Source organism: Heterodontus francisci, unplaced genomic scaffold (assembly GCF_036365525.1).
Source record: "Heterodontus francisci isolate sHetFra1 unplaced genomic scaffold, sHetFra1.hap1 HAP1_SCAFFOLD_152, whole genome shotgun sequence".
In the NCBI taxonomy this organism is placed as follows: domain Eukaryota; kingdom Metazoa; phylum Chordata; class Chondrichthyes; order Heterodontiformes; family Heterodontidae; genus Heterodontus; species Heterodontus francisci.
In genome coordinates this window covers 753615-769921 of record NW_027141229.1, presented here as the reverse complement: position 1 = coordinate 769921, position 16307 = coordinate 753615, and positions in this window count along the sequence as shown.

Here is a 16307-nt window from a genome sequence, read left to right as displayed (position 1 = left end):
CATAGTTCTTAATGAATACTTTGTCTCCCTCTTTATAAAAGAGGGGGAACAATGCAGATATTGTAGTTAAAGAGGAGGAGTGTGAAATATTGGATGGGATAAACAGAGTGAGAGGGAAATATTAAGGTGTTTGGCAACTTTCAAAGTGGATAAATGGTCAGGCCTGGATGCATTGGAACCAGTTCAGAGAAGGTTCACTCAGCTGATTCCTGGGATGAAGGGGTTGTCTTATGAGGAATGGTTGAACAGGTTGGGCCTAAACTCATTGGACTTTAGAAGAATGAGAGGTGATCTTATTGAAACATACTAAATACTTAAAGGGATAGACAGGTTAGATGCAGGTAAGATGTCTCCTTTGGTTCGGGAGTCTAGAACCAGGGGACACAATTTCAAAATAAGGGGGAAGCCACTTGGGACAGAGATGAGGAGAAATGTCTTTGCTCAGAGGGTTGTGAATCTTTGGAATTCTCTACTCCAGTGGGCTGTGGAAACTCAGGCTGGGAAAAAAGCATTGAAGTGGATGATCAGCCATGATCGTACTGAATGGCAGAGCAGGCTCGATGGGCTGAATGGCCTACTCCTGTTCCTATGTTCCCAAGCTGCTGAAATAGTTTCTCCCAAACTACCCCATCAGTTCCCCTAAATATCTCAACATCTTCGAACAAATCACCTTGATCCTCCTAAATTCCAGGCAATAAATCCCTAGTTTGTGTAATGTCACCTCGTAATTTAACCCTTGGAGTCCAGTTATCATTCTGGTAAATCTACACTGCACTCAAATGGACATGGACCCCCCAAAGTCTCTTTGAACCTCCAGTGTTTCTATCTTTTCACCATTTATAAAGTACTCTGTTCTAGTCTTTTTTTACTGACATGGAAATCTAACTACCACAGTTTTGCCCATTTATTTAAGATATTAATATCTCTTTGTAATGTTCTGCTTCCAGCTACACTGCTTACAATGCTGCCTATTTTTGTGTCATTGGTAAACTTGGGTATGTTACATTCTTAGATTAGAGATACAGCACTGAAACAGGCCCTTCGGCCCACCGAGTCGTTGCCGAACATCAACCACCCATTTATACTAATCCTACGCTAATCCCATATTCCTACCAAACATCCCCACCTGTCCCTATATTTCCCTACCACCTACCTACACTAGTGACAATTTATAATGGCCAATTTACCTATCAACCTGCAAGTCTTTTGGCTTGTGGGAGGAAACCGGAGCACCCGGAGAAAACCCACGCAGACACAGGGAGAACTTGCAAACTCCACACAGGCAGTACCCGGAATCGAACCCGGGTCCCTGGAGCTGTGAGGCTGCGGTGCTAACCACTGCGCCACTGTGCCGCCCTACTTCATCTATCTTCATCATCTTAAATCATTAATAAATACAGCAAAACTGAGACACACACGGGCTTTGCACTAGAAGACAGGAGTGAATCATTCCAACCTCGAGGCTTTTTAACTCCACATTAATGTTTAAAAAAAAATTCAAATTCACAACAGCCCTGTGTGGGATTTGAACTCCTGCTTTTTCAGTCATCAGCTCAGGCCTTCAAATTAAAACCCATAAAATGAGATTCATTTTCCTCCTGCTGTTGTCTGAATGACTGAGGTTTTGTATATTGTTCCCTTCTCCTCTTCTTCCATGTGTTTGAAGTCTTTGAAGTTTGTCAGACATTGGTAAACTACTTCATGTGGTGTTCTGTAAATACCTTCAATTCTGTCTATCTGGAAGGGACACAATTCAAATTCTCACCTTATTGCATCAACTAAAACCTGCAGGTCCATTCAAACAACTCTATTTCCTGTCTCTGCAAAGATAGCTCACACTTCCACAATGCAGGAATGTCTGAATGGAAACAGCTTTTGACACATTTCCCAACACGTTTGCTAACACTTTTCAGGATGAAGCTAAATTCAACTCCCAGATTCCAAGCCCCAAATTGAATCTTTTGGGTAGAACAGGGAACATTGATGAAATCCCAGATCTCTCTGTCCTGTCACCCATTCTAACATTGTACCATTTAGTTTATATCACTCAGTCTTCCTTCCAAAATGCATCACTTCACATTTCTCAGCATTGAAGTTAACCTGCCCTGTGTTTGTCCAATGAGAGGTTGGATAGTAAGCTGTTAAGAGGACATAAAGTGTCTACAAAGAAATTTCCATAGGTTAAGTGAGTGAGCAAAAAATTGGCAGATGGAGTACAATGTGGGAAAATGTGAGCTTGTCCACTTTAGCAGGAAGAATAAAAATCAGTATATTATTGAAATGGAGAGAGACTGCAGAACTGTACGGTACAGAGGGATCTGGGTGTCCTGGTACATGAATCACAAAATGTTACCGTGTAGCTACAGCGAGTGATTCGGAAGGAAAATGGAATATTGTTGTTTATTGCAAGGTGAATAGAATATCAAAGTAGGGAAGTGTTGTTACAGCTGTACAGGGCATAAGTTAGACGACGTCTGCAGGATTGTGGACACTTTTGGTCTCCTTACTGAAGAAATTACATAATTTGCATTCGAAGTAGTTCAGAGAAGGTTCACTGGGCTGATTCCTGGGATGAAGGGGTTATCTTATGAGGAAAGGTTGAACAGGTTGGGTCTATACCCACTGGAGTTTAGAAGAATGAGAGGTGATCTGAGTGAAACATCTCAGGTCCCGAGGGGACTGGACAGGGTGGATGCTGAGAGGATGTTTCCCCTTGTTGGGGAGACTAGAACCAGGGGACACAGTTTAAAAATTAGGGACGTCCCATTTAAAACTGAGATGAGGAGAAATGTGTTTCTCTCAGAGGAGTGTCAGTCTGTGGAATTCTCTTCCCCAGAGACCAGTGGAGGCTGGATCATTGAATATATTCAAGGCTGAGTTCAATAGATTTTTGATCAATTAGTGAGTCAAGGGTTATGGGACACAGACAGGAAAGTGGAGTTGAGTTCAAAATCAGATCAGCCATTGAATGGCAGAGCAGGCTCGAGGGGCCGAATGGCCTACTCCTGCTCCTTATTCATTTGTTCTTGTGTGTTCCATTTCACCAGACTGCCTCTATCCTCCTGAAGTCTGCTACTAGTCCCTTCCCTTTTATTACATTGCAGATGTCACAAACATTGGCAAACATTGAAGTTATGCCCTGTAAACATAAGTCCAAGTCATTAGTATATATCAAAAAGATCAGTGATCCTAATATAAACCTCCACTGTATACCTCCCTCCGGTCTGAAACAACCATTGTCCACTCTCTCAGCCAATGTCATATCCACTCAGCCAATGTCCCTTTCATCCCTGGAGCACCAATATTGCTAACTGGTCAATTAGGAGGCACCATTAAGTCCTCCCCATGAGGACCCTGGTCCCAGACCTCTCTGTTTCCACTCTCCCATCAACATTCCCCAGACAGGTACAGCATGGATTAGATACAGAGTAATGCTCCTTCCACACTGTCCCATCCAACAGTCCCAGGATAGGAACATCATGGGGTGGATACAGAGTGAATCTCACTCTACACTGTCCGATAGAGACAGAGAGAGAGACAGAAAGAGAGAAACAGAGAGACATAGACTGACAGGGTGACTGACAGAGAAAGAAGGATATTTAACAGGGGATATTGGAAGACGAGGATGTAATTTAACCCCACAACTCTGTTCCGGCATTCAATGAGATCATGGCTGATCTGTGATCAAACTTACACCATATATCCTACCTTTGCCCCTTATCTCTTAATACATTTGGTTAACAAGAATCTATCAATCACAGGTTTAAAAATTAACCAATAAGCCAGCATGAAATTTCCACAAACAATATCATGAGGGTGTGATGGCTACCACAGTGGAATAGCTTACTGAATATTTAAAATGGAGGCTATTCCTTCAAGATCATCAAAAGTGTCCGTCTGGGCCCCAACTTCATCAGCATTCCTCCCTCTCCCGATGTTCGTTTTCTCTCCATACCTATCTCAAATATGTTTGTGGACACAGCAGTGAAGGATTTCATCAAATTAATATATCTTACATTATCCTCTTCATCCACCTCAACAATCTCTCTCTCTCCAGGTTTGTCCCTCACTACAGCCCTCTCTATGCCGTCATATCTAACCCTCCCTCCCTCTGTCGCTCTCCTAGTGTCAGTGATAGCAGAGAGAGAGACAGAGAGAGAAGGAGTGAGAGGGAGTGTCAGGGAGGGAAAGACAGATGGAGGGACAGAGACAAAGAGAGAGAAGGAGTGAGAGGGAGTGACAGAGAGGGAAAGACAGATGGAGGGACAGAGACAGAGAGAGAGACAGAGAGAGAGGCAGAGACAGAGAGGGAAAGACAGATGGACAGACAGAGATAGAAGGAGAGAGAGGGAGAGACAGGGAGGGAAAGACAGATGGAGGGACACAGTGAGAGACAGAGAGAGTAGGAGTGAGAGGGAGAGACAGAGAGGGAAAGACAGATGGAGGGACAAAGTCAGAGACAGAGAGAGAAGGAGAGAGATGGAGTGACAGGGAGGGAAGGTCAGATGGAGGGATAGAGAGAGAGAGACGGAGAGAGAGGGTGTGACGGGGGGGGGGGGAAGACAGATGGAGGGACAGAGAGAGAGAGAAGGAGAGAGAGGGAGAGACAGAGAGAAGGAGAGAGAGGGAGAGACAGAGAGGGAAAGACAGATGGACAGACAGAGATAGAAGGAGAGACAGAGAGGGAAAGACCGATGGAGGGGCAGAGAGAGAGACAGAGAGAGAGGCAGAGACAGAGAGAAGTAGAGAGAGGGAGAGACAGAGAGAAGGAGAGAGAGGGAGAGACAGAGAGGGAAAGACAGATGGAGGAACACAGTGAGAGACAGAGATAGAAGGAGTGAGAGGGAGAGACAGAGAGGGAAAGATAGATGGAGGGACAAAGTGAGAGACGGAGAGAGAAGGAGAGAGATGGAGTGACAGGGAGGAAAGGTCAGATGGAGGGATAGAGAGAGAGAGACGGAGAGAGAGGGAGTGATGGGGGGTGGAAGACAGATGGAGGGACAGAGAGAGAGAGAAGGAGAGAGATGGAGTGACAGGGAGGGAAGGACAGATGGAAGGATAGAGAGAGGCAGAGACTGAGAGAGAAGGAGAGGGTGGGAGAGACAGAGAGGGAAAGGCAGTTGGAGAGACAGAGAGAGAGAGAGGCAGCGATGGAAGGAGAGAGAGGGAGTGACAGGGAGGGAAAGACAGATGGAAAGACAGAGAGTGAGAGAGACAGAGATAGAGGGAGAGTGTGGAGAGACAGAGAGGGAAAGACAGATGGAGGGACAGAGAGAGAGACAGAGAGAGTAGCAGCAATAGAAGGACAGAGAGGGAGTGTCAGGGAAGGAAAGACAGATGGAGGGACAGAGAGAGACAGACAGAGAGAGAGGCAGAGATAGAAGGAGAGAGAGGGAGTGTCAGGGAGGGAAAGACAGATGGAGGGACAGAGAGAGACAGACGGAGAGAGAGGCAGAGATAGAAGGAGAGAGACGGTGTGACAGGGAGGGAATAACACATTTGGAGACAGAGAGAGAGAGACAGAGTGAGAAGGAGAGAGATGGAGAGACAGGGAGGGGAAGACAGATGGAAGGAAAAAGAGAAGGAGAAAACGAGTGACAGAGAGGGAAGGACAGATGGAGGAACAGAAAGAGAGACAGAGATAGAAGGAGAGTGAGGGAGTGTCATGGAGAGAAAGACAGATGGAAAGACAGAGAGTGATAGACGGAGATAGAAGGAAAGAGAAGGAGAGAAAGAGAGGGAAAGACAGATGGAGAGACAGAGAGAGAGAGAGGCAGAGATGGAAGGAGAGAGAGGGAGAGACAGGAAGGGAATGACAGATGGAGAGACAGAGAGAGAGAGGCAGAGAGAGAAGTAGAGAGAGGGAGTGACAGGGAGGGAAGGACAGATGGAGAGATAGAGAGAGAGACAGAGATAGAAGCAGAGAGACAGTGAGACAGAGAGGGAAAGACAAATGGAGGGACAGAGAGAGAGAGGCAGAGAGAGAGGCAGAGATAGAAGGAGAGAGAGGGAGTGTCAGGGAGGGAAAGACAGATGGAGGGACAGAGAGAGACAGACAGAGAGAGAGGCAGAGATAGAAGGAGAGAGAGGGAGTGTCAGGGAGGGAAAGACAGATGGAGGGACAGAGAGATACAGACAGAGAGAGAGGCAGAGATAGAAGGAGAGAGAGGGAGAGTTAGAGAGGGAAAGACAGATGGAGGGACAAGAGAGACAGACAGAGAGAGTGGCAGAGACAAAGATAGAAGGAGAGAGAGGGATTGTCAGGAAGGGAAAGACAGATGGAGGGACAAAGTGAGAGACAGAGAGAGAAGGAGAAAGATGGAGAGACAGGGAGGGTAGGAAAGATGGAGCGATAGAGAGAAAGAGACAGAGATAGAAGGAGAGAGAGGGAGTGACAGGGCAGGGAAAGACAGATGGTGGGACAGAGAGAGAGGCAGAGATAGAGATAGAAGGAGAGAGAGGGAATGACAGGCGGTGGGGAAGATAGATGGAGAGATCAGAGAGAGAGAGAGACAGAGAGAGAAGGAGAGAGAGTGAGAGACAGAGAGGGAAAGACAGATGGAGGGACAGAGAGAGAGACAGAGAGAGTGGCAGCGATAGAAGGACAGAGAGGGAGTGTCAGGGAAGGAAAGACAGATGGAGGGACAGAGAGAGACAGACAGAGAGAGAGGCAGAGATAGAAGGAGAGAGAGGGAGTGTCAGGGAGGGAAAGACAGATGGAGGGACAGAGAGAGACAGACGGAGAGAGAGGCAGAGATAGAAGGAGAGAGACGTTGTGACAGGGAGGGAAGGACACATTTGGAGACAGAGAGAGAGAGACAGAGTGAGAAGGAGAGAGATGGAGAGACAGGGAGGGGAAGACAGATGGAAGGAAAGAGAAAGAGAAGGAGAAAACGAGTGACAGAGAGGGAAGGACAGATGGAGGAACAGAATGAGAGACAGAGAGAGAAGGAGAGTGAGGGAGTGTCATGGAGAGAAAGACAGATGGAAAGACAGAGAGTGATAGACGGAGATAGAAGGAAAGAGAAGGAGAGAAAGAGAGGGAAAGACAGATGGAGAGACAGAGAGAGAGAGAGGCAGAGATGGAAGGAGAGAGAGGGAGAGACAGGAAGGGAATGACAGATGGAGAGAGGCAGAGAGAGAAGTAGAGAGAGGGAGTGACAGGGAGGGAAGGATAGATGGAGAGATAGAGAGAGAGACAGAGATAGAAGCAGAGAGACAGAGAGACAGAGAGGGAAAGCCAAATGGAGGTACAGAGAGAGAGACAGAGAGAGTGGCAGAGAGGGAAAGAAGAGAGAGAGGGAGTGTAAGGAAGGGAAAGACGGATAGAGGGACAGAGTGAGAGACAGAGAGAGAATGTGAGCGAGGGAATGACAGAGATGGAAAGACAGATGGAGGAACAGAGAGAGAAGGAGAGAGAGGGAGTGACAGAGAGGGAAAGACAGATGGAGGGACAGATGGAGATACAGAGAGAGAGACAGAGAGAGAGACAGAGAGGGAGGCAGAGTCAGAGAGAGAAGGAGAGAGAGGGAGAGAGAGGGAGAGACAGAGAGGGAAAGGCAGTTGGAGAGAAAGAGAGCGAGACAGAGAGAGAGGCAGAGACAGAGATATCAGGAGAGAGAGGGAGAGACAGAGAGGGAAGGACAGATGGAGGGACACAGAGAGAGGAGACAGAGATAGAAGGAGAGAGAGGGAGTGACAGGGGTGGGGGGAGAGAGAGATGGAGAGACAGAGAGAGAAGGAGAGAGATGGAGAGACAGAGAGGGAAAGACAGATGGTGAGACAGAGAGAGAGAGAGTCAGATGGAACGAGAGAGAGGGCGTGACAGGGAGAGAAATACAGATGGAGGGACAGAGTGAGAGACAGAGATTGAAGGAGAGAGATGGAGTGACAGGGAGGGAAGGACAGATGTGGGATAGAGAGAGAGAGACAGAGAGAGAAGGAGAGAGTGGTAGTGACAGTGGGGGAAAGACAAATTTAGGGACAGAGAGAGGGACAGAGATAGAAGGAGAGACAGGGAGTGTCAGGGAGGGAAAGACAGATGGGAGACAGAGAGGGAGAGACAGCAATAGAAGGCGCGCGAGGGAGTGACAAGAAGGGCAAAACAGATGGAGGGACAGAGAGAGAGACAGAGATGGAAGGAAAGAGAGGGAGTGTCAGGGAGGGAAAGACAGATGGAGGGACAGAGAGAGAGACAGAGTGAGAGAGAGACAGAGAGAGAGAGGGAGAGACAGAGAGGGAAAGACAGATGGAGAAACAGAGTGAGAGGCAGAGATGGAAGGCAAGAGAGGGAGTGACAGGGAGGGAAAGACAGATGGAGAGACAGCGAGAAAGACAGAGATGGAAGGAGAGAGAGGGAGTGTCAGGGAGGGAAAAACAGATGGAGGGACAAAGTGAGAGACAGAGAGAGAATGGGAGAGATGGAATGACAGGGAGGGAAGGACAGATGGAGGGACAGATGGAGAGAGACAGAGATAGAAGGAGAGAGAGTGAGTGACAGAGAGGGTAAGACAAATGGAGGGACAGAGAGAGAGGCAGAGACTGAGATAGACAGAGAGAGAGGGAGTGACAGGGGGAGAAAGAGAGATGGAGGGACAGAGAGAGGGAAGGAGCGAGAGGGAGAGGCAGAGAGAAGTAGAGAGGGAGAGATGGAGTGACAGAGAGGGAAGGACAGATGGAGGAACAGAGAGAGAGACAGAGATAGAAGGAGAGAGAGGGAGTGACAGAGAGGGAAAGGTAAAATGGATACAGAACTGGCTCGTTCATAGAAGACAGAGGGTAGCAGTGGAAGGGTGTTTTTCTGAATGGAGGGATGTGACTCGTGGTGTTCCGCAGGGATCACTGCTGGGACCTTTGCTGTTTGTAGGATATATAAATGATTTGGAGGAAAATGTAGCTGGTCTGATCAGTAAGTTTGCGGATGACACAAAGGTTGGTGGAGTTGCGGATAGTGATGAGGATGGTCAGAGGATACAGCAGGATATAGATCGGTTGGAGACTTGGGCGGAGAAATGGCAGATGGAGTTTAATTTGGACAAATGTGAGGTAATACATTTCTGAAGGTCTAATGCAGGTGGGAAGTATACAGTAAATGGCAGAACCCTTCGGAGTATTGACAGGCAGAGAGATCTGGGCGTACAGGTCCACAGGTCACTGAAAGTGCAACACAGGTGGATAAGGTAGTCAAGAAGGCATACAGCATGCTTGCCTTCATCGGTCGGGGCACAGCGTATATAAATAGGCAAGTCATGTTGCAGCTGTACAGATCTTTAGTTAGGCCACACTTAGAATTCTGGTCGCCACACTACCAGAAGGACGTGGAGACTTTGGAGAGGGTACCAAAGAGGTTTACCAGGATGTTGCCTGGTCTGGAGGGCATTAGCGATGAGGAGAGGTTGGATAAACTCGGATTGTTTTCACTGGAACGACGGAGGTGGAGGGGCGACATGATAGAGGTTTACAAAGTTATAAGTGGCATGGACAGAGTGGATAGTCAGAAGCTTTTTCCCAGGGTGGAAGAGTCAGTTACGAGGGGACAGAGATTTAAGGTGAGAGGGGCAAAGTTTAGAGGGGATGTGCGAGGCAAGTTCCTTACACAGAGGGTGGTGAGTGCCTGGAACGTGTTGCTGGGGAGGTGGTGGAAGCAGGGACCATAGAGATGTTTAAGAGACATCTTGACAAATACATGAATAGGATGGGAATAGAGGGATACGGACCCCAGAAGTGCAGAAGGTTTTAGTTTCGGCAGGCATCAAGATCGGCGCAGTCTTGGAGGGCCTAATGGCCTGTTCCTGTGCTGTACTGTTCTTTGTTCTTTGACAGATGGAGGGACAGAGAGAGAGACAGAGAGAGACGGAGAGAGTGGGAGAGACAGAGAGGGAAAGACAGATGGAGGGACAGAGAGAGAAACAGAGAGAGAGGCAGAGACAGAGATAGAAGAAGAGAGACGGAGAGACAGAGAGGGAAAGACAGATGGAGGGAGAGAGTGAGAGACAGAGAGAGAAGGAGAGAGATGGAGTGACAGGGAGGGAAGGATAGATGGAGGGACAGAGAGAGAGACAGAGAGAGAGGCAGAGACAGAGATCGAAGGAGAGAGGCAGAGACAGAGATAGAAGAGAGACGGAGAGACAGAGAGGGAAAGACAGATGGAGAGACAGAGAGAAAGACAGAGATAGAAGGAGAGTGAGGCAGTGTCATGGAGAGAAAGACAGATGGAGGGACAGAGAGAGAGACAGAGAGAGAAGGAGTGACAGGGAGGGAAGGACAGATGGATGGATAGAGAGAGAGAGAGACAGAGAAAGACGGAAAGAGTGGGCGTGACAGAGAGGGAAAGGCAGATGGAGGGAAAGAGAGAGAGACAGAGAGAGAGGCAGAGAGAGAGGCAGAGAGAGATGCAGAGACAGAGATTGAAGGAGAGAGAGGGATTGTCAGGGGGTTGGGAAGGCAGATGAAGAGACAGAGAGTGAGAGACAGAGATAGAAGGAGAGAGAGGGAGCGACAGGAAGGGAAAGACAGATGGAGAGATGGAGATAGAGACAAAGAGAGAAGGAGAGAGATGGAGTGACAGGGAGGGAAGGATAGATGGAGGGATAGAGCGACAGAGAGAGAGAGATAGAAGGAGAGAGAGGGAGTGACAGAGGGAGGGAAAAACAGATGGAGGGACAGAGTGAGAGACAGAGAGAGATGGAGTGACAGGGAGGGACGGACAGATGGAGGGATAGAGAGAGAAGCAGAGATAGGAGGAGAGAGAGGGAGTGATGGGTGGGGAGACTGATGGAGAGACAGAGAGAGAGAGAGAGAGACAGGGAGAGAAGGAGAGAGTGAGAGCAACAGAGATGGAAAGGCAGATGGAGAGACAGAGAGAGGCAGAGATGGGAGAAGAGAGAGGGAGTGACAGAGAGGTTTCATAAAAATCTATCAAACTCAGATTTAAAAATTAACAAGTGTCTCAGCATCAATTGCTGTTTGTGGAAGAGAGTTCCAAACTGATACCACACCTGGTGTGTTGAAGTGTTTCTTCATTTCACTCCTGAAAGGTTTTTAGACTAGGTTTATATTTTTAGACTATGCCCCCATGTTCTAGACTCTGCAGCCAGTGGGAATTGTTACTCTCTGTCTACCCCATCAGTTTCCCTTATTATCTTGAAAACAATCATCAAATCACACCTGAGCCTTCAAAATTCCAGGGATACAGAGTAAATCTCCATCTACACTGTCCCATTAAACATTCCCAAGCTAAGCACAATGTTGGGTTTGACACAGAGTGAATTTCCCTCTACACTGTCCCATCACACACTCCCAGGGCAGGAACATCATGGGGTGGATACAGAGTGAATCTCACTCTGCACTGTCCGAAACAGACAGAAAGAGAGAAACAGAGAGACATAGACTGACAGGGTGACTAAAAGAGAAAGAAGGATATTTAACAGGGGATATCGGAAGAGGAGGATGCAATTTAACCCCACAATCCTGTTCCGGCATCCATTGAGATCTTGGCTGATCTGTGATGTAACTTACACCATATATCCTGCCTTTGCCCCTGATCTCTTAATACCTTTGGTTAAAAAGAATCTATCAAACACAGATTTAAAAATTAACCAATAAGCCAGCATGAAATTTGCACAAACAATATCATTGTGTGGGTATTTCTGTGTGTTTGTGTGTGTGTCTATGCCTGTTTGGGTGTGATGGCTCTCACAGTGGAATAGCTTGCTGGATGTTTAAAATGGAGGCTATTCCTTCTGGATCATCAAACGTATACGCCTGGCCCCCAACATTGTCTGCATTTCCCCCTCTCCTGATGTTTTTTTTCTCTCCATATCTATCTCTTATATGTTTGTGTACACAGCAGTGAAGGATTACATCAAATTAATATATCTTACATTATCCTTTTCATCCACCTCAACAATCTCTCTCTCTCCATCTTTGTCCCTCTCTACAGCCCTCTCTCTGCCTTCATATCTAACCCTCTCTCCCTCTGTCTCTCTCCTAGTGTCAGAGATAGCAGGAGGGAGAGACAGAGAGAGAATGTTGAAGGAACTGTACTCTGTTCCTAAGCTGTGCTGAAGCTGCTCTGGGAGTGTTTGATGGGCTACATTAATCGGCCGTGTACAGTCCTGTATCAGGCTGTGAAGAAACACAGCTTGTTCAGTGTACAACGGGTCAAAGGGAACGATTCACTCCTGTCTGCTACTGGGAAGAGAGACTGACCTTAACATTAAGGCAGTGTTTGACCGAGTGTGACATCGAGGAGCCCGAGTAAAACTGAAGTCAGTGGGAATCGGGGGAAATCTCTCCACTGGTTGGAATCATACCGAGCACAAAGGAAGATGGTTTTGTTTGTTGGAAGTCAATCATCTCAGTCCCAGGCCTTCATTGCAGGAGTTTATCAGGGTAGTGTCCTCAGCCCAACCATCTTCAGCTGAGATCCCAGCAGAAAGTGCTTTAAATACTGAGCAGGTCAGGCAGCATCTGTGGAGAGAGAAACAGAGTTAGTGATTCAGCTCGATGCTTTCCAGATTTCCAGCATCCACAGTATTTTGCCTCAGATAATGAAGCAATCCATAGCCACATGCACCAAGACCCAGACAACATTCAGGTTTGGGCCGACCAGTGGCAAGTAACATTCACGTCACACAAGTGCCAGGCAATGACCATCTGCAACAAGAGAGAATCCAACCACCTCCCCTTGGCATTCAAAGCATTATCCCATCACTGAATCCCCCAGCATCAACATCCTGGGGAAACATTGACATCAAACTTAACAGAACGAAACACATCAATAGTTTCTTCACCCAGTGGCTGGTGGGTGTCTGGAACTCACTGCCTGAAAGGATTAGTATAAAATGGGTGGTTGATGGCCGGCACAGACTGGGTGGGCCGAAGGGCCTGTATAAGTGCTGTATCTCTCCATGACTCTAAAGGATGGTAGAGGCAGAAACCCTCATCACACTGAAAACAATCTCTTGGATATTCACTTCTCTATATTTAAAATGGGTAAGGAATAACTCTCCTCGTCTGCACTGCCCCATCAAACAATCTCAGAGAAGGTACAGCACAGGTTAGATACAGAGTAAAGCTCCATTTAAACATTCCCTGGAGTGTCGGATTAACCCGGGTCACTCACTGTGCCCGGCTCAGCCTCAAGACTCACCTGCCTCAGTCACTGAGACGCTCCTGTATCACTTGCCTTATTGTAAGTGGATGCCGGGTTTGGGAGCAGGACAGGCACACGGGATTAGGACGACTGCTCATGTGGAGGATAAGCATCAGTAATCCCTCAGAGAATCAGAACAGACCAGCGAGACTCAGAAAAGGAAACTTGTGTTGAATTTGTGAGTCTTGCATTGTGGAATGCTTTAGTATTTGGTGAGAATGTTGAGCCAGTGACATTTTGCCCCAGTGGGATGAATAGACACTATATGACTTGATTACAACAGTAAGGTACCGTGTGTACTGTAAATATGGACTGAAATAACAATGTAACTGATCAATTTTCAGCTGAATTCTATGACGACAGTGAGAGTCATAGAGTTATACAGCACAGAAACAGGCCATTCGGCCCATCGTGTCTGTGTCCACCATCAAGCACCTACCTATTCGAGTCCCATTTTCCAGCACTTGGCCCGTAGCCTTGTATGCTACGGCATTTCAAGTGCTCATCTAAATACTTCTTAAATGTTGTGAGGGTTCCTGCCTCTACCACCTCTTCAGGCAGAGCGTTCCAGATTCCAAACACCCTCCGGGTGAAAAATCTTTTCCTCAAATCCCCTCTAAACCTCCTGCCCCTTGCCTTCAATCTATGCCCCCTGGTTATTGACCCCTCCGCTAAGGGAAAAAGTTTCTTCCTATCTAACCTATCAATGCCCCTCATAATTTTGTACACCTCAATCAGGTCCCCCCTCAGCCTTCTCTGCTCTAAGGAAAACAACTCCAGCCTTTTCAGTCTCTCTTCATAGCTGAAATGCTCCAGCCCAGGCAACATCCTGGTCAATCTCCTCTGCATCCTCTCCAGTGCAATCACATCCTTCCTATAGTGTGGTGTCCAGAACTGTACACAGTACTCCAGCTGTGGCCTAACCAGTGTTTTATACAGCTCCATCATAACCTCCCTGTTCTTATATTCTATGCCTCAACTAATAAAGGCAAGTATCCCATATACCTTCCTAATCAACTTGTCTACCCGCGCTGCAGCCTTCAGTGATCTATGGACAAGTACACCAAGATCCCTCTGACACTCGGTACTTCCTATGCTCCTACCATTCATTGGATATTCCCTAGCCTTGTTAGTCCTTCCAAAATTCTATGTAACCTAACCTATGTATAATCTTTAATCTTGCAGTGCATGTGTAATGTTTAATTTCTGAAAGCCAGACAGAGTAAAGCTTAACGTACTCCAAAAAACTCCAGACTTTTGGCATTTATTACCTTATCGGGTCAAATCTGTCGTTAAGTTGGACTCGACTTGTGAATAATTCTTTTTAAGTTGTTTTTCCGACAGTACTAGTGTAAATCGATTTGCAGCATCCCATCATATAATATACACTCCTGTCTATATTGTCTGAATACAGACATAAAATATCCACAAATTTTGCTATTTATTCCGGGGCAGACAGGTGAAGTGTTTATTTTGTCTGTGATTTAACTCAACCCCCAATGATAACCAACATGGTGGGAGAGAGTGATAGACAGAGAGAGAGGAACAGAGGTAGAGTAACAGAGAGATGGGGAGAGATAGAAATGGAGAGAGAACAGAGAGATAGTGAGGGATAGAGACAGAAGCAGAGAGATAGAAAGTGCCAGGAGACCCTGAGACACTTTAGAAGCAGGGGAACGGGAAGACAGGCTGTGTGGAGACCCTGGGGTAACATTATAGATAGACAGGGTAGATGTAGGTAAGATGTTTCTCCTGGTTGAGGAGTCTAGAACCAGGGGACACAATTTCAAAATAAGGGGGAAGCCACTTGGGACAGAGATGAGGAGAAATGTCATTACTCAGACGGTTGTGAATCTTAGGAATTCTCTATCCCAGAGGGCTGTGGAAGCTCAGTCATTGAGTATGTTTAAAGCAGAGATTGACAGATTGCTGAATACCAATGTCATAAAGGGATATGAGGATAGTCTGGGAAAAACACATTGAAGTGGATGATCAGCCATGATAGTATTGAATGGCGGAGCAGGCTCGATGGGCTGAATGGCCTACTCCTGTTCATATATTCCAAAGCTGCAGAAATAGTTTCTCGCAAACTACACCATCAGTTCCCCTTACTATCTCAACATCTTTGATCAAATCACCTTGATCCTCCTAAATTCCAGGGAATAAATCCCTAGTTTGTGTAATATCACCTCGTAATTTAACCCTTGGAGTCCAGTTATCATTCTGGTAAATCTACACTGCACTCAAATGGACATGGACCCCTCAAGTCTCTTTGAACCTCGAGTGTTTCTATCTTTTCACCATTTATAAAGTACTCTGTTCTCGTCTTTTTAACTGACATTGAAATCTATCTCCCACAGTTTTAACCATTCACTTCAGATATCTCTTTGCATTGTTCTGCTTCCAGCTACACTGCTTACAATGCTGCCTATTTTTGTGTCATTGGTAAACTTGGGTATGTTGCATTCTACCACATCATCTTAAATCGTTAATAAATACAGCAAAACTGAGACACACACGGGCTTTGCACTAGTAGACAGGAGTGAATCATTCCAACCTAGAGGTTTTTTAATTCCAGATTTATGTTTACTTTGAGAAAAAACAAAATTCAAATTCACAACAGCCCAGCGTGGGATTTGAACTCCTACTTTTTCAATAATCAGCTCAGGCCTTCAAATTAAAACCCATAAAAAGAGATTCATTTTCCTCCTGCTGTTGTGTGACTGACTGAGGTTTTGTATATTGTTCCCTTCTCCTCTTCTTCCATGTGTTTGAAGTCTTTGAAGTTTGTCAGACATTGGTAAACTACTTCATGTGGTGTTCTGTAAATACCTTCAATTCTGTGTATCTGGAAGGGACACAATTCAAATTCTCACCTTATTGCATCAACTAAAACCTGCAGGTCCATTCAAACAACTCTATTTCCTGTCTCTGCAAAGATAACTCACACTTCCACAATGCAGGAATGTCTGAATGGAAACAGCTTTTGACACATTTCCCAACACGTTTGCTAACACTTTTCAGGATGAAGCTAAATTCAACTCACAGATTCCAAGCCCCAAATTGAGCTTTTGGGTAGAACAGGGAACATTGATGAAATCCCAGATCTCTCTGTCCTGTCACCCATTCTAACATTGTACCATTTAGTTTA